Source organism: Saccopteryx bilineata, chromosome 3 (assembly GCF_036850765.1).
Source record: "Saccopteryx bilineata isolate mSacBil1 chromosome 3, mSacBil1_pri_phased_curated, whole genome shotgun sequence".
In the NCBI taxonomy this organism is placed as follows: Eukaryota; Metazoa; Chordata; class Mammalia; order Chiroptera; family Emballonuridae; genus Saccopteryx; species Saccopteryx bilineata.
This window is the reverse complement of record NC_089492.1, coordinates 205,500,807-205,528,734: the sequence shown is the minus strand read 5'-3', so window position 1 is coordinate 205,528,734 and position 27,928 is coordinate 205,500,807. Positions and strand designations below refer to the sequence as shown.

General features: G+C 36.5%; 1 protein-coding gene and 1 pseudogene across 1 annotated transcript in view; one reads left to right on the top strand and one right to left on the bottom strand.

The window, feature by feature from the left end:
* ZNF644 (zinc finger protein 644) overlaps positions 1-27,928 on the top strand; it is a 130,078-nt gene that overhangs the window by 6,053 nt on the left and 96,097 nt on the right.
* Positions 11,580-27,270, bottom strand: LOC136329976 (small ribosomal subunit protein uS15-like; annotated as a pseudogene).

Below are 27,928 nucleotides of genomic sequence, written 5' to 3'. Positions count from 1 at the left end.
GCTAAATTCGAATCTAGGTGTACATGATTTTGCAGGTGAGATTTTTATTCTGGCCTTCTGTCCTTTTTATATATACTGTGTATTCTTTAACCTAGTAATTTCAACTTTTCATCTCATGACACACATCAACTAATTATTAAAATTCTGTGGTATACCGAAAAATAGAATTTTTGCTGATTTGACAAAAATAGTTATAATTTTAATTCATTCACATTGAATGGTTATTGTGTCGCTATTGCTTTTTTTGTTTGTTTTGTTTTTGGACAGTCTGAGGGGAAAGAGGTCAGTGCTTCTGGTAAAGTAGTTAGGTATTGGATGATTTAAAAATTCTTCATGCACACCAGTGTGTCAGTTGTAACATACAGTTTGAGATTGTTGTTTAACCTAATCATCCAATTTGTAAGTTTTGTCTGCTACTTATAAAACTTAACATTATAAAAGCATTTTTTTGCCTATCCACATTTTAAGTGGTATCTTATTGCCCATATTCTTTATTCATACCACCATATAAAGGCTCTTGACTGCTGGATATTGGTACAATGATATTGGTAAAAATGGAAGCTGCCTTTTTATTTCAAACTGAGTGACTAAAATGAAAATTAATCTACTTTTATCAGAACTGATAATTTGGGATTAGAAATGTGTTACTGGTTTAATAATACTGTCCTTTCTGGTAGGACATTTAACTCAAAATTTGATATAATTAGAATGAAGATAACATTTTCCATTTATAACTACTGGCATTCCTCATCATATCATGGTTCACTTTTCACAGTCTCACTGTATTGCGGATTTTTAAATTGCATATATCTAATTTTGTATCACAGGTTTTTCGCTAGATTGCAGTATATAGATATTTTTATATATTTATTATTTTAATTATTTTTGCAGTAAAATAAGCATTTTCTAGCCTAAAACATTGAAAACAATATAAAAATATTAAAACATATTAAAAGACTATTAGCTTGAAATAAAATACGTATAGTATATTTATTCACTGGTGAGTACCATATAGAATTTTTTATGTTGTTAAAATTATGTGGGTTTAAGTGTGTAGAAAATGTTTATTAGAGCATAGAAAGTGTATATAAGAGTGTGGGGAGGGTTTATAAAGCCTTAAAATATATATAAATAATAAAGTAAATATAAGGATGCTACTTCGCGGATTTTCGCTTATTGCGGATGGGGGTGTGCCTTGTTCTAGAAGCTAACCTCTGTGATAGATGAGGGACCACTTATGAAAATAGAACTTTTGTATTTTCACGCTTTGATATGCCTTAAGCTTTCTTGTCAAAACTTTTAAAAATTATAGAAAAATTAAATAGGCACTTAAATCCTGTTTAGTTACTTTTATAATTCCTAATTTAATAAACCTTATGAAAGGGAAAAAACTTATTCTCTCATTGGGTGGGTTACATATTCTAAAAGATAATTTGTGGGGCATTTATAAATAGATTGTATAGATAAGCACTGCCCAAAAGAAATATGTTAAAAAATTTTACAGCTATGTTAAAAAATAAAAAGATAGGTAAAATTAATTCTATTTATATATTTTATTTAACCCAGTATATTCAGAACATTTCAGTATATTAACATAATTGAGATATTTTACATTATTTTTTTTCCTTTTTTTTGCACACCAAGCCTTCAGAATCCAGTATGTGTTTCTTAAGGCACAACTTGATTCAAAATAGTCTTCAGGTGCTCAATAGTCACATATTGAACAATGTAAATAGAGAAAATTCTGTACAAATATGGAGAAAGCATAAAGAAAACTGATAAATAGTAACAGGAAAGTATGCTGGAGAAAAACATTTCTGTAAAGTGATGAGAATTTAAATAGGAAATATAATTTGAAACCAGATAATAGAGTGGCTTGAATTGAGTTTATGTGGTTTGTATGAGGTGTGCGTGCGTGCGTGTGTGTGTGTGTGAGAGAGAGAGAGAGAAAGAGAGAGATGTTGGAGGGTGCCTGATCCATGTCATGTACAACAGTGGTCCCCAACCTTTTTTGGGCTATGGACCGGTTTAATGTCAGAAAATATTTTCACAGACCAGCCTTTAGGGTAGGACAGATAAATTTATCACGTGACCGAGGCAAGCGTCAAGAGTGAGTCTTAGATGTACGGACCACGGATGTACAAGACATTTGAAAGAATATTGAAATAATATGAGCCAAAATAAAAATTCTGGAAGAATACTAAAAAACCTTGTGGATCTTCTAAAAAGAGAGTTGTACTTTGGGTATATTTGTATTTCTGTGATTAGCAATGTGATGGAGATGATCAAAAAGGATGAGAATTGCCCTGGCTGGGTTGCTTGGTTAGTTAGAGCAGTGGTCCCCAACCCTCGGGCCGCGGACTGGTACCAATCTGTGGGCCATTTGGTACCGGTCTGCAGAGAAAGAATAAGTAACTTACATTATTTCCGTTTTATTTATATTTAAGTTTGAACGATGTTTTATTTTTACAAAATGACCAGATTCCCTCTGTTACATCCGTCTAAGACTCACTCTTGACACTTGTTTCGTAAGTTCGACAATTATATTTAAAAATACCACAGTTTTTACACCGGTCGCATAATTTTATTTTGTGCATTTATCCATCCCACCGTAAAGGCCGGTCCATGAAAATATTTTCTGACATTAAACCGGTCCATGGCCCAAAAAAGGTTGGGGACCACTGAGTTAAAGTATTGTTTCAAAGCACAGAGGTTGCTGGTTCGATCAGGGCACATACAGGGACAGATTGATGTGCCAGTCTCTGTCTCTCCACCCCCCCTTTCCTTTTTCTAAAATCAATAAATTAAAAAAAAAATTGAGACAAGGTTTTTAGATTTGACCATTATTGGTGACTTGTTTTTAATGTTTTATTTAGATAGAATTTACAGAGAAGTGCACAAATCTTGTGAGTACTACTCATTGAAATTTTACATGTAAATATACCCAGGTAACTTTTCTCCCCATCAAGATATATAGCATACCTGCACAAAAAAAGGTGCCTTGTGCCCCCTCCTATTAATTCTCCCTTAGAGAAGAACCACTGTTCTGACTTTTATCAACATAAATAAGTTTGGCTTATTTTTAAACTTGCTAATGGAATATCTTGTCCTTTCCAAGGGTAGTGAGAATTGATTCTAATCTGTCTCTTTTCTGTCCTTTTGACATTGTGTGAAGCTGGATGTAAATCAGACGATAGGTAATTGGTACTGTGGCCCTTCTGTTTTTCTCCAGTATGTCAAGATCAGAAAGCTGTTTCTTGTATTTTCACTCTTTGATATGCCTTAAGCTTTCTTGTCAAAACTTTTAAAAATTATAGTAAAACTCAATAGGCAATTAAATTCTGTTTAGCTACTATTAATAATTCCTAATTTAATAAACCTTATGAAAGGGAAAAAGCTTAATATTGAATTTTTATCAATATTAAAATTATTTTAGAGGTTAGCTTTAAGACTAGAAATTTTGTTTAGAATATAGAGGTTAAATTTGCTTACACAGATAACAGTTGTCTGGCTTGCTTTTATTATAATATTCTCTGGGCATATAGCCAAGAAATAGGTAGAGGAGGTCTTAGATTACCTGCTTATATAGATGCCATTTGGAATCTCTTTAATAGTAACGTCTAGGCATTTGTGTAAATTAGCTTTCAGGCATTTCAGGTTACTTAATAAGGTATTTGAGTATTTCTGATTGTGATTGTAAGGGTAGGAATAAATTGGTGTGCTTATGTTTATGGGTAAATATCTACTGTCAACCAGAAATATTTTGACATTTCTTATAAGTAAAGAACTAGAATATTATATTAAAGGACAGTTGCACAAAAGGCTAAAATCCACGAAGGCACTTTATAAACTGCAAACTGAAATGGAGTTATTGATTATGGTTTTTACTTCTAGGGCTTGAATCAGTTTTATTTTTCAAATGTAAGTAATTGTTATAGCATTATTTTTCATAAATATTGAGGAATGGAAGCCTTATTGTAGTGTTACAACAGGTACTTTTGGGAGAAGAATTTTTAAATGAAATATATATTATAATAATGTTGTGAAAAGTACATAACAATGGAAATATGTATCTTCATCTAGTCTGTCTAGTTTTGAGGAATAGATGTTTTGTAAATTGTTCAGAAATGGACATCAAAATGCTTTCTCATCAACATTTGGACTATGCATTCTTTTGAGCTTATGAATGAAAATACATAAAGAAATTTTGTTATTTTGAATTTGTAATAAGTTGGTTTAATATACCTTTGCTCTAAGAATTTTAACAATTGGCTTGAAATAAAACTTCATCTGTAAGTTTTTCTTATATAGGTTTTGTATTTGACAAAGAAGGCTAAAGCAAAATTGGTTAGATTGAAAAAGTATGTTTATTTACAAAATATTGAGACTTTATACAATACCTTATTTGGGGCTTGATTTCAGAAATCAAAATAAAAAACAATTAGAATGTTATTAACAGCTTTAAGAGCTGACTTCTGTGTGTAGAAAATACGCTTAAGGATATGTTCTATATTTTTGTGTTATTTTGACAAAAAATGAATTATATTTGAGTTTACTTTTGGGAGATCTGATATTTTTGTATTCAAAGAACTTTGTTTATCTGGTTGTATTTTCTCTAGCTCTCGCTTGTTTTAATTGAATTAGTTATTATAGAAAATTCATTTACTAGGGGTAAGAATGCGGGCATACACAGCAAAGATCTTATTATCTAAGACAACTTGAAGAGCACTAAATATTAAACATTTGAGTTACTGAGCTGGCATAAAATAATATAAATGCTGTATAGTAAGACTGAGTTAATAAAAGTTTCTTGGCAAAAATAAATTTTTATATTTTGAAGAAGTGGTCTGTATAGATTGGTGGAGAGGGAAGGGTTATTAGCTACAGGGAAAGTTACAGTGGGAATTGTGGAATGTAAGCATTTTCATTACTCAAAGTAGATTCTATTTTAAATGAATTTAATGAAAAGTAAAGTCAACAAGATTGTGGCCTGAGATGGAGGAATTTAAAGAATTTTGGGTTAGTAATTAGAAGTAAGGACTTCTTCTGAAGGTTGTTGAACAGAAATACCAGAAGAAAAATGAGGAAATAAGCAGCCAGATAAAACACAATTGAAGAAAGGGTTGATATGAAAAAGGTCAGTTAGAGGTTATTAGTTTGGGGGGTTATATTAAGAGTAAGGATGGGTAGTTTTAAAATAAAGAAGGTAAAGTTCATGCCTCCTAAGTTTTCAGTGCAAAGTTAAAATAAGAATAGAACAATTTTATTACCTTCTGATATTAAAAATAAATTTGCTTGGACATGGAACAATTTTATTACCTTCTGGTATTAAAAATAAATTTGGACACGCAGTTTTCAAGTAAGTTATTAACAATAATTGAGGCACATCTGCCTAATCCAAAAAAAACCAAACTGATGAGTGTTTATTTTTTAAGTTTGATTTGAAAACTTAAGTAAAACCCAAGAACGTTTCACCGTAGTGGTATTTTCTGAATTGCTAGTACTTTGAACTAAAAAAACCAACTTGACATAAATAGTAAGAAGAGCTTGTAATAGTAATGCTGTATTTTGAGTTATAATGGTATCTTATGACCATGTTTTAAGAAACATTCTAGCCCGACCAGGCAGTGGCACAGTGGAGAGAGCATTGGACTGGGATACAGAAGACCCAGGTTTGAAACCCCAAGGTTGCTGGCTTGAGCCGGTTTAAGCACAGCCCACTAGTTTGAACCCAGGGTCTTTGGCTTGAGCAAAGGGTCACTCGGTCTGTTGTACCTCCCCCCATCAAGGCGCATATGAGAAAGCAATCAATGAACAACTAAGGTGCTGCAATGAAGAATTGATGCTTCTCATCTCTCTCCCTTCTTGTCTGTCCCCATGTCTCTCACTTTATGTCTCTGTCACACACAGACACACACACACACACACACACACACACACAAGAAACTTTCTAATTGGTATAAGAGTTGGTGGGAAAATGGGATAATAAAAGTAATCTAGACTACTGATATTTAAATTTGTTTTAAAATAGATACTTATTTTAAAATTTAGGAATAGTTGAAAACACACAGCTTTTATAGGGGAAAAAATCCCTCATATATATTTCCCTCTGAGCAGTAGTACTTTTTGGGTTTTTTGGGGGGGGGTTTTTTTGGCATTTTTTTTTCTGAAGCTGGAAACAGGGAGAGACAGTCAGACAGACTCCCGCATGCGCCCAATCGGGATCCACCTGGCACGCCCACCAGGGGCGACGCTCTGCCCATCCTGGGGGGTCGCCATGTTGCGACCAGAGCCACTCTAGCACCTGAGGCAGAGGCCACAGAGCCATCCCCAGCGCCTGGGCCATCTTTGCTCCAATGGAGCCTTGGTTACGGGAGGGGAAGAGAGAGACAGAGAGGAAGGGGGAGGGTGGAGAAGCAAATGGGCGCTTCTCCTGTGTGCCCTGGCCAGGAATCGAACCCGGGTCCTCCGCACGCTAGGCCGACGCTCTACCGCTGAGCCAACCGGCCAGGGCAGTAGTACTTTTTTATATTTATTATGTAAGACATTTGTTTTTAACTGGATTTTTACTTACAAGTTCTTAAATTGAATGTATACTGTTCCTTATGAGTAAGATTATTAAAATAGAAGGATTAGAAAGTTATGCAAAAGTTACAGGAGTAATATAATTTGAAGAATTTTCTGCCTCATAGTTAGTAAATTCAAGTGTTTGGAGTCAGAGTTCTGAGATACTATGTTTGTCTTATTATGACAAGTTTACATTTTAACCAGTCTCAGTTAATAGGCTTCAGTTAGTAAAGAAGTTAGTGAAGTTTTTGGCAACATGGTAAAATAGGTACATTTGACACCATACAGATAACCTGTTAAAGAAGATCAGCTAAAGCAAAGGAGAATAAATTATCCCATACTCTCATTGTGAAAAGCGATCTCCTTCACATCTCAGAAATTTGGATAAACAGTATCGGTGAGAAGGGAGGACAGCAAAACTATATACTGTTTCCTGATTATTCTGCTGAACTACTGGTATGGTGATAGAAAGCTCGCCTGAAAGTCCTACCCTGAACTGCTTTCTTAAATAGTTTCCTGTTTACACCTGTTTGTGCTGCAGACTTCTTGAAAATAGATGGATTCCCACCTGTGTATGCTGCCTTGGGTCTCTGCAAGTTGAAAAGCAATGAAAAGCCACTACATGCATGAGAGGAAGCAGTTTTGCTCTTTTTTTTTTTTTTTTTTTGTATTTTTCTGAAGCTGGAAACGGGGAGAGACAGACAGACTCCCGCATGAGCCCACCCGGCATGCCCACCAGGGGGCGACGCTCTGCCCACCAGGGGGCGATGCTCTGCCCCTCCAGGGCGTAGCTCTGCCAAGACCAGAGCCACTCTAGCGCCTGAGGCAGAGGCCAAGGAGCCATTCCCAGCGCCCAGGGCCATCTTTGCTCCAATGGAGCCTCGCTGCGGGAGGGGAAGAGAGAGACAGAGAGGAAGGGGGGGGGGTGGAGAAGCAAATGGGCGCTTCTATGTGACCTGGCCGGGAATCGAACCCGGGTCCCCCGCACGCCAGGCCGACGCTCTACCGCTGAGCCAACCGGCCAGGGCCGGGAGGAAGCAGTTTTGAAGGGATGGGGACTAGTAAACCAAACTGACTTCCATATGTATTGATACTGCGGAAACAACTCACACAGGAGGGAGGTGTGGAGAATATAGAGACGACTTTCAGTCTGTGTAACCAATGTTTTTGTGCTATGTGAGTGTCTTAACGGTGGCAGTGCCATTCATAGTAATACAAATGGTGCTCTAAGTTGATGTCTTTAGTGTGGTATCGCTTGCCTAACCTACTCCTGATTAATCTTATTTTCCAAGCCCTATTCACCAACTTTCCTGTTCGATTTGACTACCTGATAGTTTTCTAGTAGGTCTTTCTTAACTTAAATTGATTTCCTCCCCCCCTTTTCAAATTGGATTAAGAATTCTTATTGTGTGGTTTTGTGAGTTTTATCTAAGTCAAAATGACACAGTGAAAGGAATGACAATAATTCTAAAACTTGAAGATTCATTGACATCAAGCAAAGGATAAAAACCTTTCTAGGACAAAATTTTTGAATGCAAAGAAGTATTTTAATAAAAAGTTAGGACTACTAAACATGAAGCTTGAACTTTTGTGTGATAAATAGCATTAAAACATGAAGGAGAATTTCTTTATAGAAATTGGTAAAACCAGTCTTTAGGAGACTTGACCTCTCAGAATTTAATAAATCAGGTAAACAAATGAAGGCTATAAAGATTTGAATAGCAATGTGCTTTATTTAATAAATGTGTGTCAAACTTTGTTTTCAATAGAGACCACACGTTCTTTTCAAATTCCTGTGAATTCTTTTGAAATTGTGTCTTAGGCTTTAGTGAGAATTTGAAATTTTATATGGGCCAACATTTTTTTTATTACGGTAAGTAAAACTAGATTTTATAGCCAAAATGATTCCAACTACTTGGATGATGAAAACTCCTACTAGAACTTGAGCTAAAATTTCATTTTATTTAGAAATGAATAATGAGGATATGATGCATCAAAATTGATAGATGAATGGTCATTTAAACATGGTGGATTAAATAGGCATTTGCTTTTTTTGCTATCAAATTCCCACCAGCATTAATTTAAAAAAAAGCATAAGGTGTCAAGGCCAAAGGCAACTGGAAAGTTGATCACAAAAGTAAAATTTTAGGAGCTAGAAAGCAACAAGTGATAACTTTGTAGATGTGAGAAAACGGAATTTATTAGTGGGGAAGGCAAGAATTGGTGCTTTACAGCCCTGGGATGCCTCAGGAATTGGTGACTACAGATACCTTGAAATAATTGTCTAAAAGTCTATAATAACAAGCAACAACAACACATGGTGTCAAAAAAAGATTTCAAGTTTCTTCTCTGATAACAAAGGGAGGATCTCTGTTCTCACCAACACTAGGCAGGGCTAGGATTAAAAGTGCCATACTGAAAAACAGAATTGAGTAGAAATCTATGTAATGAACTGGGAATCACTCCCAGCCTCATTTCTTTTCTGAATTCTGAGATAGGCTTCTTATCCCAGGATATGAGATTGGAAGATTCAACCTGTTACACAGCAAACTGATGATCAGGAAGATTGAGAGATAGGGATGGATAGCTGAAATTGATCATCCCACAGTGACACATATTAACAATTTCTAGCAACTTTTAAGTGTTTAATTTTAAAAGATGAGATTGAGGATCATTGAACATCTGAGGATAACCTTTGTATGAAAGGAGATAGAAACAATTCAGGAAGAAAACATTTTATAAAAATATATTTGGAAGTAAGAGGGTAATTATATCTTTGAAACAAGAAAGGATGCTCTAAAAACATTCTCAGAAAATGAGCTATTGGAAATTTAGAACATGAAATAGTGGGATTGGAAATGTAGAATATGTAACACTTAATGGATGAGTTAGATATTTATTGTAGAATAGTAAACTCAGTGGAAGGTTGGAAGATAAAATTGAGAAAAATCTTCCAAAAAGTAAAACAAAAAGAGATGTAAAGAGAAAATAAAACTAGAGGCACACTTGGCAAGCTCAATATGTGAAAAATAAGAATCACAGAATGGGAGAAAAGGGATGAAGTGAATTATTTAAGAATAATGGAACCAAAAACTTGAGTTTCCACATTAAAAGGGCCCACAGAATGCTCAGCATAGTAGTTGGAAAAAAAGAAACACATCAGAGTACATCATAGTGACATTTCAGACACTAGAAATGGAAGAACCCTTATGCTTTTGGGTACAGAGCATATAAGAAATTAGGAAGCACTAACATTGGTAAATAATTAATAGTGGAATAATGCCTTCAAAATCCTGCAGGGAGTAGGTTAAAATGACATGAGGTTTTAGGCTGTTTACTTGAATGCACTATATCTCAGGAAATTGCTAGGGGACATGGGTTCTATTAAAATGTTGGGGTAAATAAAAAAGATAGGATCCAGTACAGGAGAGTGCTTACCTAGGATTATGGTGAAAGGAGATGCGGGAAGATTGGCTGCGCAGCGCAGGGTGGTCTGAAACATCATCAGTTCAGATTGGGACAGGAGGAAAAAGGAATGTAGATAGTATGTCTTTAGAAACACACACGAAATAGAGGGGATTTTTGTGACTTCATAAGGAATATTTATCTGTAGTTTTCCTGTGATGTCTTTGGTTTTGTTATGAAAGTGGTAATGGCCTCATACAACGATTTAGGAAGTATTTTCCCTTTCTCTGATTTTTGGAAGAAGAGTTGGGGAAAGATTGGTGTCATTTCTTCTTTAAACATTTGTTTGAAGGTACATTTCACCAGAAACCATCTGGTTCAGGGCTACCTTCTGGAAAGTTTTTTCATTACTTCTTCAATCTCAAGATAGGTGTAGTCAGATTTTCTATGTCTTCTTGATCAGTTTCAGTAGTTTGTTTTTTTCTGGGGATTTGTCCATTTCATCCAGTTTATTTAATTTGTTGCCATACAGTTATTTTTGTGTTCCCTTAAAATCCTTTCTATTTCTTATTATAAGGTCAGTAATAATGATCCCCTTTTCATTCCTGATTGTAATTATTTGTCTTCTTTTCATGGTCAGCCTGGTTGATGGTTTGTCAATTTTGTGGCTATTTTCAAAGATCCAACTTTTGGTTTTATTTTTCTGTATTATTTTTAAATTCTGTTTAATTCATTTCTGCTAAAATTCTTATTTCCTTCTCTTTGTTTTGGGTTAGTTTGCTCTTTTCTGGTTTCTTAAGATGGAAGGTTAGGTTATTGATTTTAAATTTTTAAAAAAAGTATAGACATACAGAGCTATAAGTTTCTCTTTAAATACTACATTCATTTCATCCCATAAGTTTTTGTGTATTGTTTTTGTTTCTGTCTCAACATATTTTATAATTCAACATGTGATCTTTTTTCTTTGATAGTGGTTATTTAGGAGTTTGTTGCTTAATTTCCAGATATTTGTTAATTTCCCAGATTTCCTTCTCATTTATTTCTACTAGTTGCATTCCATTGTACTTAGAGAATATGCTTTGTATGACTTAATTTCTTTTAAAATTATTGAGGTTATTTTATGGCCTAACATATGGTCTGTACTAGAGAATGTGTAACTGGAAAAGAATGTGTGTTCTTCTGTGAAGTGTTCTGTATATGTCTTTTAAGTCTTTTTAAGTTTGTAATATTCAAGTCTTCTGTTTCCTTGTTGGTCTTCTATTATTGAAAGTAATGTATGTAAATTTGCCAACTATTTTTGTTTGTTTTTTGTTTTCTCTTTTCAATTCTGTAAATTTTGGTTTAATATATATTTGTTGTTATGAGTAAATATGCTAATAATTGAAATGTAATTTTTGATGGATTAATTCTTTTATTACTATAAAATGTCCTTATTTTGTCTCCAGTAGCAACTTTTTTCTTAATGACTATTGTGTTGTCAAATAATGACACTCCTTGGAGAATGGGTTAGTGAAAAGAGCCCCTATTCTCTTCAGCCCAAGTGGCTGCCAGGCTGCTGGTTTTCACAGGAGTTGTAGAACGTTGGCTTTTCTTCCTAGTTAATGATTTTATTGCTTGAGTACATAGACACTTTGTACAACCAGGGCAGAGGCTGTGGATGACTTGTATTTCCAATTGGGGAAAAGGATTCATTTGGTCTTAAAATATCGAACCTCAAGTTGGTGAATTTGGTGAATATGGCTCTCCCTTAGAAGCAAACAGAATTTAGCATCCTTTTCTGTTCCTTTCAAGATGCTGCTTTGAACAGCAACAGCTTTCTTGATTAAATGGTAGAGATCCTGCGGAAGATCAGGAGCAAGCCCTTTGGACTTAAAAATTTTCAAGCTTATATTGCCTGTCACAAAACATACTTGTGCCAACACCATGTGAGTCAGCATTACATCAATTTGTGAAGGAGGTAGGCCCTTCTTGGCCACTTTGTAGGTCGGCTCCTACAGTAGGACATCACCTTCAGCTAGGCGGGAATGCTCTTGCGGTAAGGCAGAGCTGACTGGGACAGGCACTCCCCTGGATGTGAGCATACACGAAACTCGTGATAGCAGGGAACACAGCAGGAAGCCACCCAGCAAGCAGGAAGTAGGTGTGTTTGGAATTCAAAACTACTGTGGAGCTGGGGTGGGAGAGAAGGAATAGGACAAAATAAAATGCCCAAAGAGTTTGCTAGTCTTAACAAAGATTTAACTGTTTTCTTGGATAAACTCCCAGATTGCTGGAAATCTTTGGTTAATTTTTAGCATTTGGAAACGTTAACTACTTTTCTTGGATCTGTGGAAGAGATGGTTTTCTAATGTCCTTAATTTGATATTTTTGCTGAGGTCTTACTGTTGAGTTTTGGGGAGTTTTATATTTCAGATAGGAGCCTTTTGTTAGGTATGTAGATTGCAGGGTTTTTTTGTTTTTTTTTTTTTAATCCTTTATTAATCCTCATAACAATGTCTTTCACATAGTAAAAGATTTTTAAGTGATGAAGTCTTATCAGATTTTTCCTTTTCTGGATCATGCTTTTGGTATTGTTTTAAAGAAATCTTTTTCTAGCTTTAGAAAAAGATCCTGATGATTTTTCTGTTCTACAAGATCAGTGGTTTTACATTTTACACTTAAACTTAGATTCTATTTTGACTTGATATTGGTATAGTGGGTGAGATTTAGGTCAGTGTTTTATTTCCTCTTGAGTATAGCCAATTGCTCCTACACCAAGATTTAATGATTTTAGAGAGAAACAGGAACATAGATCTGTTCCTGTATGTGCCCTGACCAGGGACCAAACTGACAACATCTGTGCTTTGGGGTGATGTTCCAACCAGCTGTGCTATCCAACCAAGGCTTTTTTTAAAAAAGATTTTATTTATTGATTTTAGAGAGAAGAGAGAGGGAGCAAGGTGGTGGGGTAGGAGCAGGTATGTGCCTTGATGGGGCAAGGCCAGGGTTTCAAACCATTGACCTCAGTGTTCCAGGTGGATGCATTATCCACCACAGGACAAAAATCAATAAAATCTTTAAAAATATGACCAGTGGTGGCGCAGTGGATAAAGCGTTGACCTGGAACACTGAGGTTGCCGGTTTGAAACCCTGCACTTGTCTGGTCAAGGCACTTACGGGAGTTGATGCTTCCTGTTCCACCCCCTTTCTCTCTCTCTCTCTCTCTCTCTCTCTCTCTCTCTCTCTCTCTCTCTCTTTCTCTCCCCCCTCTAAAAAAATGAATAAAAAAAATAGTATGTATTCTGCAGTTTTTTGTATGCAGTACTTATATGTATCTGTTAAGTAAATTTTGTTAATCATGTTCAAAACATCGTCACCAATTTAATTTCTGCATGTTGGTTCAGTTAGGGAGGTGTCAATTTTTCTGCTGCTATTATGGAGTTGTCTTTTTTGTGTTGCTGTTTACTTTTGTTTATATGTATACACATACACACACATATATAAATCCATGTTATTGAGGCACACAAATTTAGATTGCTTTATGTTTCTGATTAGTTGAATCCTTTAAAAAAAATACTTATTATTTTGTATTTTTCCAAAGTGAGAAGCTGGGGGAGGCAGACAGACAGACACCCACATTCATCTGTCTGGAATCTACCTGGCATGCCCACTAGGGAGCAATGCTTGGCCTCTTTGGGGCATTGCTCCCCTGCAACCAGAACCATTCTAGTGCCTGAGGCAGAGGCCATGGAGCCATCCTCAGCACCTGGGCCAACTTCAATTGAGTCTTGGGTGTGGGAGGGGAAGTGAGAGATAGAGAAGAAGGAGAAAGGGAAGGGTAGAGAAGCAGACGGGCTCTTCTGCTCTGTGTCCTGGCCGGGAATTGAACCGGGGACTTCAGGGACTTGCATACACCAGGCCAACGCTCTACCGCTGAGCCAACCAGCCAGGGCCCATTGAATCCATTTCTTAAATTTTATTTAAAAAATTAAATTTTACCCGGGTGACATTGATCCGTAAGAGTACATAAGTTTCAGGTAAACATTTCTGTAGCATTTGAACTGTTGATTATGTTGAATACCCATCACCCAAAGTCAGATCATTTTCCATCACCTAATATTTGTCCCTCTTTACCCACTCCCCTCCCTTTTATCCTCCTCCCCCACATTCCTCTTCCCCTGGTAACCACTTCACATATCTATGTCTATAAGTCTCAGTTTTATATCCACCTATGTGAAATCATTATTGTTTTTCATTATCTTTGGTAATACTTTTTGCTTTGAAGTCTACCTTGATTGATAATAACATAGCTACACCAGCCTTCTTTCTAAAAATTTTTTTTAAAAAACTTGATTGATTTGAGAGAGAGAGGATGGGAAAGAGAAACAATTGATCTGTTGTTCTATCCATCCACTCATGCATTCATTCGTTGATTCCTACATGGACCCTGACCAGGGATCATACCTGTAACTTTGGTGTATAGGGATGATGCTCTAACAAACTACCCAGGCTGGCCTACACCAGCCTTCTTATAGCTAGAGTTTGTGGTTCCCTTTCTCCACCAAACTTTTATTTGAAAAATTTCTGTGCCTTTGTTTTAGAGCTGCTCTATACATCATATTGTTTTACTTTTCAATCTCATAACAACATACCTTACCTTGTCTTTTAATTATATCATAGTTTGCTTAAATTTTATATAATTACTGATGTATTGGGTCTTAAATATATGATCTTATATGCTTTCTATTCTGATTTTGTATTCTTTTTTTCACCTTTCTTGACATCTTTTGGATTAAATATATTAATTCTCACCTTCTCCCACTTTTTTTTTAAACAATGTTTTGTCTGCTGGCCACAAGTCTTACCTTTGTTTATCTAAACATACCCCATGTTTTCACCTTCATTTTTGAAGGATAGTATCACTAAATACAGAAAATGTTGTTCTAGTATCTCCATTGTTTTTTGATGATAAATCAATATTATTTGTATTATCATTTCCCATATGTAACTGTTCATTTTTCTCTGATGGCTTTCAAGGTTTTCTCTTTGACCTTTGGCATCTTGAATATGATGTGTATAAAAAAGTGGTTCTTGTGTTTATCCTGCTTGAGTTATTGAGATTCTTCAGTCTGTAAGTTAATATTATTTACAATATTTGACATATTTCTGGCTATTTTTTTTTTAATTAAATTTTTATTAATGGTAATGGGATGACATTAATAAATCAGGGTACATATATTCAAAGAAAACATGTCTAGGTTATTTTGTCATTAAATTATGTTGCGTACCCCTCGCCCAAAGTCAGATTGTCCTCCGCCAACCCTCTATCTAGTTCTCTGTGCCCCTCCCCCTCCCCCTAACTCTCTCCCTCCCTCCCTCCCATGTCCTCCCTCCCCCCACCCCTGGTAACCACCACACTATTGTCCATGTCTCTTAGTCTCATTTTTATGTTCCACCAATGTATGGAATCATGTAGTTCTTGTTTTTTTCTGATTTACTTATTTCAATCCTTATAATGTTATCAAGATCCCACCATTTTGCTGTAAATGATCTGATGTCATCATTTCTTATGGCTGAGTAGTATTCCATAGTGTATATGTGCCACATCTTCTTTATCCAGTCTTCTATTGAAGGGCTTTTTGGTTGTTTCCATGTCTTGGCCACTGTGAACAGTGCTGCAATGAACATGGGGCTACATGTATCTTCACGTATCAATGTTTCTGAGGTTTTGGGGTATATACCCAGTAGAGGGATTGCTGGGTCATAAGGTAGTTCTATTTGCAGTTTTTTGAGGAACCACCATACTTTCCTCCATAATGGTTGTACTACTTTACAGTCCCACCAACAGTGAATGAGGGTTCCTTTTTCTCCACAGCCTCTCCAACATTTGCTATTACCCGTCTTGTTGATAATAGCTAATCTAACAGGGGTGAGGTGGTATCTCATTGTAGTTTTGATTTGCATTCAAAACTAATGTTGCTCTAATAACTAATGAAGCTGAGCATCTTTTCATATATCTGTTGGCCATTTGTATCTCTTCCTGGGAGAAGGGTCTGTTCATGTCCTCTTTCCATTTTTTTATGGGATTGTTTGTTTGTTTGTTGTTGAGTTGTATGAGTTCTTTGTAAATTTTGGATATTAGGCCCTTATCTGAGCTGTTGTTTGAAAATATCATTTCCCATTTAGTTGGCTGTCTGTTTATTTTTATATCAGTTTCTCTTGCTGAGCAAAAACTTTTTATTCTGATGTAGTCCCATTCATTTATCTTTGCCTTCACTTCTCTTGCCATTGGAGTCAAGTTCATAAAATGTTCTTTAAAACCCAGGTCCATGATTTTAGTACCTATGTCTTCTTCTATATACTTTATTGTTTCAGGTCTTATATTTAGGTCTTTGATCCATTTTGAATTAATTTTAGTACACGGGGACAGGCTGTAGTCGAGTTTCATTCTTTTGCATGTGGCTTTCCAGTTTTCCCAGCACCATTTGTTGAAGAGGCTTTCTTTTCTCCATTGTATGTTGTTGGCCCCTTTATCAAAGATTATTTGACCATATATATGTGGTTTTATTTCTGGGCTTTCTATTCTGTTCCATTGGTCTGAGTGTCTATTTTTCTGCCAATACCATGCTGTTTTGATTATCGTGGCCCTATAATATAGTTTAAAGTCAGGTATTGTAATGCCCCCAGCTTCATTCTTTTTCCTTAGGATTGTTTTGGCTATTCGGGGTTTTTTATAGTTCCATATAAATCTGATGATTTTTTGTTCCATTTCTTTAAAAAATCTCATAGGGATTTTGATGGGAATTGCATTAAATTTGTATATTGCTTTGGGTAATATGGCCATTTTGATTATATTTATTCTTCCTATCCAAGAACAAGGAATATTTTTTCATCTCATTGTATCTTTTTCGATTTCCCTTAACAATGCTTTGTAATTTTCATTATATAGGTCCTTTAAATTCTTTGTTATGTTTATTCCTAGGTATTTTATATTTTTTGTTGCAATCGTGAAGGGGATTATTTTTTTGAGTTCGTTTTCTAATATTTCATTGTTGGCATATAGAAAGGCTATGGACTTTTGTATGTTAATTTTGTATCCTGCGACCTTACTGTATTGTTTATTGTTTCTAATAATCTTTTTGTGGAGTCCTTCGGGTTTTCGATGTATAGGATCATATCATCAGCAAAAAGTGATACCTTTACTTCTTCTTTTCCGATATGGATGCCTTTTATTTCTTTGTCTTGTCTGATTGCTCTGGCCAGAACTTCTAGCACCACGTTAAATAAGAGTGGAGAGAGTGGACAACCCTGTCTTGTTCCTGATTTAAGGTAGAAAGTCCTCAGTTTTATGCCGTTTAATATGATGTTGGCTGATGGTTTATCATATATGGCCTTTATCATGTTGAGATATTTTCCTTCTATACCCATTTTGTTGAGAGTCTTAACCATAAAATTGTGTTGTACTTTATCAAAAGCCTTTTCTGCATCTATTGATAAGATCATGTGTTTTTTGTTCTTTGTTTTGGTGTATTACGTTAACCGTTTTGCGTATGTTGAACCATCCTTGAGATTCTGGGATGAATCCCACTTGATCATGATGTATTATTTTTTTAATATGTTGTTGTATTCGGTTTGCCAGTATTTTGTTTAGTATTTTAGCATCTGTATTCATTAGAGATATTGGTCTGTAGTTTTCTTTCTTTGTGCCATCCTTGCCAGGTTTTGGTATGAGGGTTATGTTGGCCTCATAAAATGTGTTTGGAAGTATTGCTTCTTCTTCAATTTTTTGGAAGACTTTGAGTAGAATAGGAACCAAGTCTTCTTTGAATGTTTGATAGAATTCACTAGTATAACCGTCTGGGCCTGGACTTTTATTTTTGGGGAGATTTTTAATAGTTTTTTCTATTTCCTCCCTGCTGATTGGTCTGTTTAGGCTTTCTGCTTCTTCATGACTCAGTCTAGGAAAGTTGTATTGTTCTAGGAATTTATCCATTTCTTCTAGATTGTTGTATTTGGTGGCATATAATTTTTCATAGTATTCTACAATAATTCTTTGTATATCTATGATGTCTGTGGTGATCTCTCCTCTTTCATTTTGGATTTTATTTATTTGAGTCCTGTGCCTTTTTTCCTTGGTGAGTCTTGCCAAGGGTTTGTCAATTTTGTTGATCTTTTCAAAGAACCAGCTCCTTGTTTTATTGATTTTTTCTATAGTTTTTCTGTTCTCTATTTCATTTATTTCTGCTCTGATTTTTATTATCTCCTTTCTTCGGCTGGTTTTGGGTTGTCTTTGTTCTTCTTTTTCTAGTTCCTTAAGGTGTGAAGTTAAGTGGTTTACTTCGGCGCTCTCTTGTTTGTTCATATAGGCCTGAAGTGATATGAACTTTCCTCTTATTACTGCTTTTGCTGCATCCCAGAGATTCTGATATGTCGTATTTTCATTTTCATTTGTCTGTATATATCTTTTGATCTCTGCGCTTATTTCTTCTTTGACCCATTCATTTTTTAGAAGTATGTTGTTTAGTTTCCACATTCTTGTGGGTTTTTCCCCCTCTTTTTTGCAGTTCAATTCTAGTTTCAAGGCTTTATGATCAGAAAATATGCTTGGTACAATTTCAATTTTTCTAAATTTGCTGATATTGTCTTTGTGGCCCAACATATGGTCAATTCTTGAGAATGTTCCATGTACACTAGAGAAAAATGTATACTCTGTCGCTTTGGGATGAAGTGTCCTATAGATGTCTATCATATCCAGGTGTTCTAGTATTTCGTTTAAGGCCACTATATCTTTATTGATTCTCTGTTTGGATGACCGATCTAGAGCTGTCAGCGGTGTATTGAGGTCTCCAAGTATGATTGTATTTTTGTTAGTTTTTGTTTTAAGGTCAATAAGTAGCTGTCTTATATATTTTGGTGCTCCTTGGTTTGGTGCATATATATTAAGGATTGTTATGTCTTCTTGATTCAACTTCCCCTTAATCATTATGAAATGACCATTTTTGTCTCTGAGTACTTTTTCTGTCTTGTAGTCAGCATTATTAGATATGAGTATTGCTACGCCTGCTTTTTTTTGGGTGTTGTTTGCTTGGAGTATTGTTTTCCAGCCTTTCACTTTGAATTTGTTTTTATCCTTGTTGCTTAGATGTGTTTCTTGTAGGCAGCATATAGTTGGATTTTCTTTTTTAATCCATTCTGCTACTCTGTGTCTTTTTATTGGTAAGTTTAATCCATTTATATTTAGTGTAATTATTGACACTTGTGGGTTCCCTACTGCCATTTTATAAATTGCTTTCTGTTAGTTTTGTATCTAGTTTGATTCTTCTCTTTTGTTTTTCTATCATTTGTTTTTGTTTGTTTGTGTTCCATAGTTCTTTCCTCTGTTGCTACCTTTTTTAAGTCAAGTGTTTTTGTGGTGGTTTTTTCCATTAAGTAATGAAAAGGGTACCTACCATATTCATTGTAGTACCCTATCTTATAAGTATTTCTGCACTTCATCGTCCTTTGCTACTGTTAATCTCCATCCTCTCCCCCCTTTTTTTCCTTTGTTGTCACAGTTTAAGTTTGGTTTTATTGTGTTCTTGGTGGAGCTGTTACTTGTGGTGGTGTTTTTTTTTGTTCTTTGAATCTGGTTGGAAAACCCCCTTTAGTATTTCCTGGAGTGGGGGCTTTCTGTTGATAAATTCTCTCATCTTTTCTGTATTTGTGAATGTTTTTATATCTCCTTCATACTTGAAGGATAGGTTTGATGGGTATAGTATTCTTGGCTGAAAGTTCCTCTCTTTCAGGGCTTTAAATATTGGGGTCCACTCTCTTCTAGCTTGTAGAGTTTCTGCTGAGAAATCTGATGATAATCTAATAGGCCTTCCTTTATATGTTGTACTCTTCTTTTCCCTGGCTGCCTTGAGAATTTTTTCTTTGTCATTGGTTTGTGTCATCTTTATTATGATGTGCCTTGGAGTGGGTTTGTTGGGGTTAAGAAAACTCGGTGTTCTGTTTGCTTCTTGAATTTGAGGCTTTAGTTCTTTCCACAGGCTTGGTAAGTTCTCGTCTATTATTTGTTTGAGTATATTCTCCATTCCATTTTCTTTCTCTTCTCCCTCTGATATACCTATTATTCTTATGTTATTTTTTCTGATGGAGTCAGATAATTCCTGTAGGGCTTTCTCGTTTTTTATTATTTTTGAGTCTCTTTCTTCTTCTCTCTGTTGTGCCTTGTTTGTCTTCTATTTCACTAATCCTATCCTCAATCTGGGCTGTTCTGTTAGCTAAGCTTGTTACCTCGTTTTTCAGCTCGTGAATTGAGTTTTTCATTTCTGTTTGATTTGTTTTAATAGTTTCAATTTCCTTGGTAATATATTCTTTGTGTTCATTGAGTTGTTTTCTGATCTCCCTATATTGCCTTTCTGTGTTTTCTTGTATATCTCTGAGTATTTTTAAGATTTCTATTTTAAATTCTCTGTCATTTAGCTCCAAGGCTTCCAATATGTTAAGTCTTTTCTCCATAGATTTTTCCACATCTATTTGTGTTACCTTTCTTTCTTTTGTATCCATAATATTCGATTTCCTCTTTCTTATTGGCATCTGAGGGTGGTCTTGTTGATAGCACTAATTAGAATTAATAAAGAGTAAAAAGTAAAAAAAAAAAAAAAAAAGTAAAACACCCCACAAAAAAAAAACAGTAATAATTTATTATTTCCCCCTGTTTTTTCTTTCTTCTCTTTCCCTCCCCTCCCCTCCTCAGGGAAATATCGTGCCTATAATGGAGGGCCTGATTTGGGGTGAAGAGTTCAAGGGGCAAAAATAGGGAGTAGGGACCTACTAAATGCAAAAAAAAAAAAAAAAAAAAGAAAATTTTAGACAAGCATAAGATGATTTGCTTGTAAGTGATGGTCAACTAAGAGATATAATGAGAGGGATAAGAGGGAACCAGAAAAAAGGACCAAAAAAAGAATAATAAAGAAGAAAAAAAATAAAAATAATAAGTAAAAATCTGTTGTATTAAGTGGAGCGAAGACTAAATACAATGGAGACCTTGGGTTGGGAGGACCCAAAATGCCACAAAAATAAACAAATAAGAAAAAAACAAAAACAAAAGCAAAAAAGAAAAATAAAGCCAAAAAAAGCCTTCAGTCCCAAATTAACTAATTTGTTCGTGATTGAGGATTAAATGGGAGGAAAGTAAAACGAGAGAAGAAAAAATGAATAGAAAGGAAAAAATAAGAAAAGAGAAAAACGAAGGAAGAAATAAAAAAGGAAGAAAAAAAAATAAAGCAAATAAAAAAAAACAAAAGAGGAGAGAGTGAGAGTTAAGTGTTTTGGAGTATAACCTTAAAGGAGGGTGAGGATGAAGAAGAGAAATAAAATTTAACACTTATGGGTAGTGTAGTTCAAGAAAAGGGGAAGCATAAGATGGGCAGAGAATAGAAGGACCAAAGTGGAGGAAATAAAGGCAATAAGACAGAAGAAACAAACAACAACAACAAAAAAATTAGTGGAACAAGTTGTATAGTCTGTGGATTTTTCTTGATTTTGAGAGGTTAACTTCTTCCTTTTTCTTTTCTCTCCCTCTTCCTGGTCGGTGACTCTGTACCCCAGGCTCTGCCCCTGTGTCACACTTAGGTAGGGATTTGCAGTTGATGGGATTCTATGGCAATGTCATATAATTGGCTTTAGTCTTGCTGGTAGTCAAGGCTTGTTGGCGTTTGCAGGGTCCAACGATGAGAGAGTTTGCTTTCCTGGATTCTCTCTCCTAGTCCCCCCTTCCTGAATTAGCAGCCTGGTGATCCAGCTATAAGGCTGCAACTGCTTCTGCCTGGGGAGTAAGAGGCTCAAAGAGCTGGGAAATCCCCACTCTATCCCCACTCAGTGCAAGGCTTTGGGAAAGGCTCTGGCAGTCAGGGCCTCCAGTGTAATCAGGCGGGGGTGGGAGTCAATTGTTGTCAAGGTGACTGTTCAGCGCCTAGCATTCAGTAGGACCTCTCAACCCAGGCTTTCCACACTTTGTAGCCTGTTTTGGCTGGGAAGAAGAGGCACTAGTCTCTGCTTGGACTAGTGTAGTATAGATCTTATTATCTGCCAAGTCCCTCTTGTTAGCGTTTATCCCTGAATATGGAGGCTCTATCAATCAGAAGTTGCCCCCGCCCCTTTAGCGAGAGGCACTAAAAAATATCACGCCTCTTGTCTTGGGTCTCTGAACTGAGAGAGATCTTATCAATTAGAACCGAGGGTGCGCAGATTTCATGGGTTAAGCTAATTTCAGTGATTGGGTCGCAGCTGTGCTCCCGAAGGTATTTTAGGCTGCCTGCGCACACCCCTCCCCCAACGCTTGATTGTTAGCTTGAATGGCTGGGTGAGGTGCCCTGGCCATGGAAAGAATCTCCCAAGTAGAAGACCACCCTGGTGCCTCTCCCGCTCGCCCTGCCGCTGGCGGCTGAAGGCTGAATCGCACCAGGCGCAGGATAATGGGGCACCCTGGGTGTGCAGGCCAGTAGGGCGCTCTGGGCGTGTGGAATGCCCAGGGCACGCGCGCGAATGGGGTGCTCCGGGCACCGGTGGCTGGCGACTCTCACTTGCAGTGCGCGGGCGGCTGGGAACGTTAGTGGTGCTCCCTCTGCAACCGGACCGGGCATGCTCCGGTGGCTGCTCGCTGTTCCCGAGTGTGGGCGGTGCTCGCTCTGCAACTGGACTGGGCGCGCGCCCTGGCTGCTCGCGGCTCCCGAGTGTGGGCGGTGCTCGCTCTGCAACCGTACTGGGTGCGCACCAGCGGCTGCTCGCCGCTCCGGAGTGTGGGCGGTGCTCGCTCTGCAACCGGACCCGGCGCGCGCCCCGGCTGCTCGCGGCTCCCAAGTGTGGGCGGTGCTCGCTCTGCAACCGGACCGGGCACGCCGGTGGCTGCTCGCGCTCCGGAGTGTGGGCGGTGCTCGCTCTGCAACCTCTGCAACTGTACTGGGCGCGCGCCCGCGGCTGCTCACGGCTCCCGAGTGTGGGCTGACTCACCACAGGCGCACTCCCTCGGGGCTTGAATGAACGTCGCTGCGGTAGCTTCCTCCACACCCTCGTCTCTCAGATTCAAGTGATAACAGTCCTTTCGCTTTCAGTTTGTGTGGAACTCTGGAATGCTCCGAGGATAAATTTTTCTGTTTCTAGTTGATAAATTTGTTGTGATTTAGGGGAGATCTGTTGGATGCGCTGCTCATGGCGCCATTTCCGTGACGTCACTCGGCTATTTCTTTAACAATATTTATTTTGTACCTTTTTTACTCTTCACTCCTTGATGTATGTTGAATGGGTTACATTTATGTTGGACTACCTGAGATTGTCCTACTGATCTTTAAAACTCTGTTAAATATTCTCCAATCATTTTACTTTGATATTTGGATTGGACAGTTTTATTTCCCTATTTCAAGCTTACCAAGTCTTTCTTCTGGTGTCTCTAATCATCCCTTTTTGTGAATTTTTTATTTTAGTTATTTTATTTTTCAGCTTTTTATTTTTTATTTAAAATTTCTGTCAGTACTTTGAATATATATATATTTAATTTAATTTTTTTTTTATTTATTTTTATTTATTATTCATTTCAGAGGAGAGAGAGAGGGAGAGAGAGGGAGAGAGAGAGAGAGAGAGAGAGAGAGAGAGAGAAAGGGGGGAGGCGCAGAAAGCGTCAACACCCATATGTGCCTTGACCGGGCAAGCCCAGGGTTTTGAACCGGCGACCTCAGTGTTCCAAGTCGACGCTTGATCCACTGCGCCACCACAGGTCAGACTATATTTAATTTTAATAGCATACTTACAATAGCTGCTTTGAATTCCTTGTATGTTACTCCAACATCCGGGGTACTCAGAATCAATATCTAATTGACTGTATTTTTTTCTGGAGTATGGATCAGAACTTGTTGTTGCATATCATGTAACCTTTTTTTTTTTTAAATGGACAATGTGAGTATGTTTTAGTGACTCTGGATTGTTAATGTTCCTCTGAGAATTATTGGGTAAAGTTTGTAGTCAGATTTTGAATCTTCTCTGTGGTCTTCTTGCTTCTAGGGATTCTGCTGCTTACCAGCTATTCTACTGGGTTTGGGTTCTGTCTTCTGACACTTCAGCCTTGTTGTAGGGTCAGCTTCCTGCTGCCTAAACTGTGCACAGTTGAGGAATGCCCCGACCCTGTGGAAAAAACAACAAACTCACAGTATAGCTCTATTTTTTAAGTGTAGCTTTTCTCTGGCTTCTGCCAACTTTTCCCCATTCTATGCCTTTATTTCTTCTCTGCACGTGCATAGTTGATCAGTTATCCAGTTATTTGGGCAACATTTATACTGAGAATTTTTATTTCACTCTTCTTCTGTTGCTACCATGTTCATTCCATTTGAATTTCCAGTGGCCTTTCCAAGCCTAAACACTGAGCACTCTGGTGATGGATCTTTTTGCAGAGATAGTTTTTGTTTGCTTATGCCACACCTAGGGTCTCAGCAGTCTGGGGTAACCTAAATTAAAATTTAAAGATTGTAACTTTTTTTATTTGGCTATCAAGGTGTCTTCAGTTAGGGCTGCAGTACATGCAAGAACTGGTTTAATTCTAGCTCACTCGAGTTAAGTCCTTTGAGATCTCACTCAAATAGTGGACAGCATTTAGTATAATGGTTCTCACCATTTCTAAACCTTTCATTCACCTTTTGGTCCCTCTAGCTCCACAATAGTGTGAGAAATTATAATCAGTTTCTCAACTGCTTCATCTATATAGACTGGCAAATAACCCCAAGGTACATGCATCCTTGGGTGCTGCTGGGTTTATATCTGTAGGTTTCCATCTTGTCTTGGATCTTGGCCCGGTGATTCTTTACTGTTGTGTTAGCTCCTTGATGTCTTCAAATGGATGATTTTTAATAATTTGTTAAGTTTTTCTAATAGGTCTCAATAGGTGTGTTGATAACTATTGCCTATTTTGCTATTCAATTATTTCAAAAGTGTTTGGATCAGTGGTTGCATATGATAACATTAGAATAATGTCTGTCTCTTGGCTTGGATTTTTTCTGTGGTTGTTTCCTTATTAAATATATATGTTTTCTCCATGAGGTATTAAAGATGGCCACTGGCTTCTCTGATCTATATCATTCTTGTAGCTATAATTTCACTAAAGAATGTACCTTTTCCAGTGCTAGAACACATCTTGAGAAGGATTCCAAATATCCACTTTGAGCTGTATGCCCATCCATGATCAGCTTACTGTGGGTAGAAGGACAAGGTACTCCTCTGATCAACCTGGGTGTCACCTGTTCATTCTTTGGTTCAGGGGCCTAGGATTGGCATCACTTTAATAGTTGAGTAAGAGTGTTTCCTTAAAGGATAATCAGAGTTCCAGCAACATAGCTAGGAAAAGGAATGCTAGGGAAGATAGATTGCTCTATAATAGTTTTCACAGATTTTGGAGTATCTTGAACATTTTCATTGTTTGGTTGAAGTTGTCTAGCAATAAAATTTTTTGAAAACTTATAATTGACTTGTTAGTATTGTAAAAATTATTATTCGCAGTTTATATATCTCTGAGATTGACAAACTGACAAAATGGTTTGTAGAGTCACTGCTAATAAAAGAACAGGGAAACTTTGATGTTTCTTTTCTCCCTTGCCTTCAAAAGTTGAGACCTAGATTAATAGTTATCCTAAAATAATTCTTCTAGGGATAAGAATAATAATATAGTATCTTTAAGATAGAGTTGCTGTATCAGCTACTACTGTGTAACAAATTACTTGAAAACATTAGAACAAGTAAGTCTGGTGAGGCAAGTAGGCAGTATTTCTGGTCTTCCCTGGGCTCATTTTTGAGTGTACATTCAGCAGCATATCAGGAAGGAAACTTTGCTGGTCTTGGCTGGGTTCTCTAGGATGGCCTGGAGTGGGAGATCAGGACTGTCCTCTCATCCTCCAGTAGACTTGGGGGCTTTTTCTCATGGTGTTGCCAGGATTCCAAGAGGGAAAGTATGCATGGTCTCTTGAGGATTAGCTCAGAACTAGCAAACTGACAATCTTTTTTCTATTGGTTGGTCTTTCTTATAAGGTTAAGCCCAGGGTTAAAGAGTGGTGGAAAAGACTACCTCTTGATGGGAGAAACTGCAAAATCTCCTTGCCTAATGGATAGTTATTAAGGTGGTGCAGATTGAGGCTTTTTATAGGCAGACTTTTTGACTCATGCTGTATAATTATTTTTTAATGTTTATTTAGTTTTTAGTTCTAGATTGAGCCCCATTATATTTCAGTAGGAATTGTATTTGAGAATGGAAGTTGGGGCAAGTATAAATTAAATACATCAATCTATTCAGTATCCAGATGACGGTAGTTATACTTCTTTCATAGGATGTGTCTGATGGGATTTTGGAAGCATTGTTCATACATAGAATTACCAATTAATTGTAGAGTAATTTTAGTACCAGTTACATGTGCTTAAAGATTCATTTATATTTTTATTCTTTATTATAAATTTCAGGATTCTTTTTGTGTTCATCATTATTATTCTGACTTTCTTAATTTGAGATTTGACTTTATCTTTTCTTCAAATCTATTATTTTAATGTGATTTTAAAAAACAGATTTAAGTATGATTGACATATAATAAATTATATATTTTAGAATGTATAGTTGGAACATACACTGCTCACAGAAATAGGGAATATTTTAAAATGAATATGAAGCGATAAATATTCCCTACTTTTTGTAAGCAGTATATTTGACATCTAGAATAGATAGCACCCATGGTATTGCCACAATGAAGATAATGAACCACACCCTTTACCCTCAGATATTCCCTTGTGCCCTTTGGAAATCCTTTCCTATTTTATTCATCTTCCCTTTATGCATTATGTAATCTTTTTGTCTACATTTTTTACTCTGCATAATGTTTTAAATTTAACCCTGTATCATGAGTTCAGTCTTACTCATTCCATTGTAAAGATAAAATGTAATACTTCACATGATGTTAAACATTTTTCCTCAGCTTTTGGCTATCAAAAATAAGGATGAGCATTTGTAAGTGTTTTTATGAATATATGCTTTCATTTCTCTGGGCTAATATTTAGGAATAGAGTGATTGGATGATCATGTAGTGGGTGTATGCTTGACATTTTAAGAAATCATGAAACTTTTTCCAAAGTGCTTGTACCATTTTATCTTCCTGTATGAGAGTTTCATTTCCTTCACGTGGTGACAACACTTGTTATGGTTGGTCTTAATTATATTTAGCAATTCTTACAATTGTGATATTGTGGCTTTTTGTACCTCCCTAAGGACAAAGGATAGTTAAGTGTATTTTCAGGAACTTACTCGTCATTCATGCATCTCTGGTGAAGTACTGTTTAAAATCTTCTGCCCATTTAGTAACTGAGTTGTTTTGTTCTAATTGAGGTTGTCAACATTCAGTTGATGTGTAGTACAGTACACAATTAAAGTGCACAGTATGTTAAGTATTGAGATATGTATTGTATACACTCAGAAGCCATCACCACAAATAAGGTAATGAATATATTTACTACTCCCAAAAGTTTTTTCATGCCGCTTTGTAATTTTTTTCTCCTGAGCCATATTCTCATTTCGGGTTTGTCTTTCAAACAACATTTAATGTAAGGTTACTCTAGTCACTGCTTCCTGAATTAAGAGGTTTCCCACCCTATCTGAAGGGAATAGGCATTATTTCTGGCTTTGTGGGAGAGTAGGGCAATAATCCCTCTCATCCTTTTGGGTGATTCTTTTTTTGGCCTTGGGTAGTTTCCACACAGGCTTGCTCTAATTATGCCACTGGGTACTGAAGAATATTCTCTGTGCAGTTGGTGTCTTTTCTCCAGTAACTTGCCCTGTAATCTTTAGTTGTCCTGACTCTGCATTTCCAATTCAGTCTGGTCAATTTAGGGCAGGGGTCTCAAACTCGCTTTAACACAAGGGAATGCCCTTTTATTTATTTTTTTATATTTTATTCTTTTTTTATTTTTTATTTTA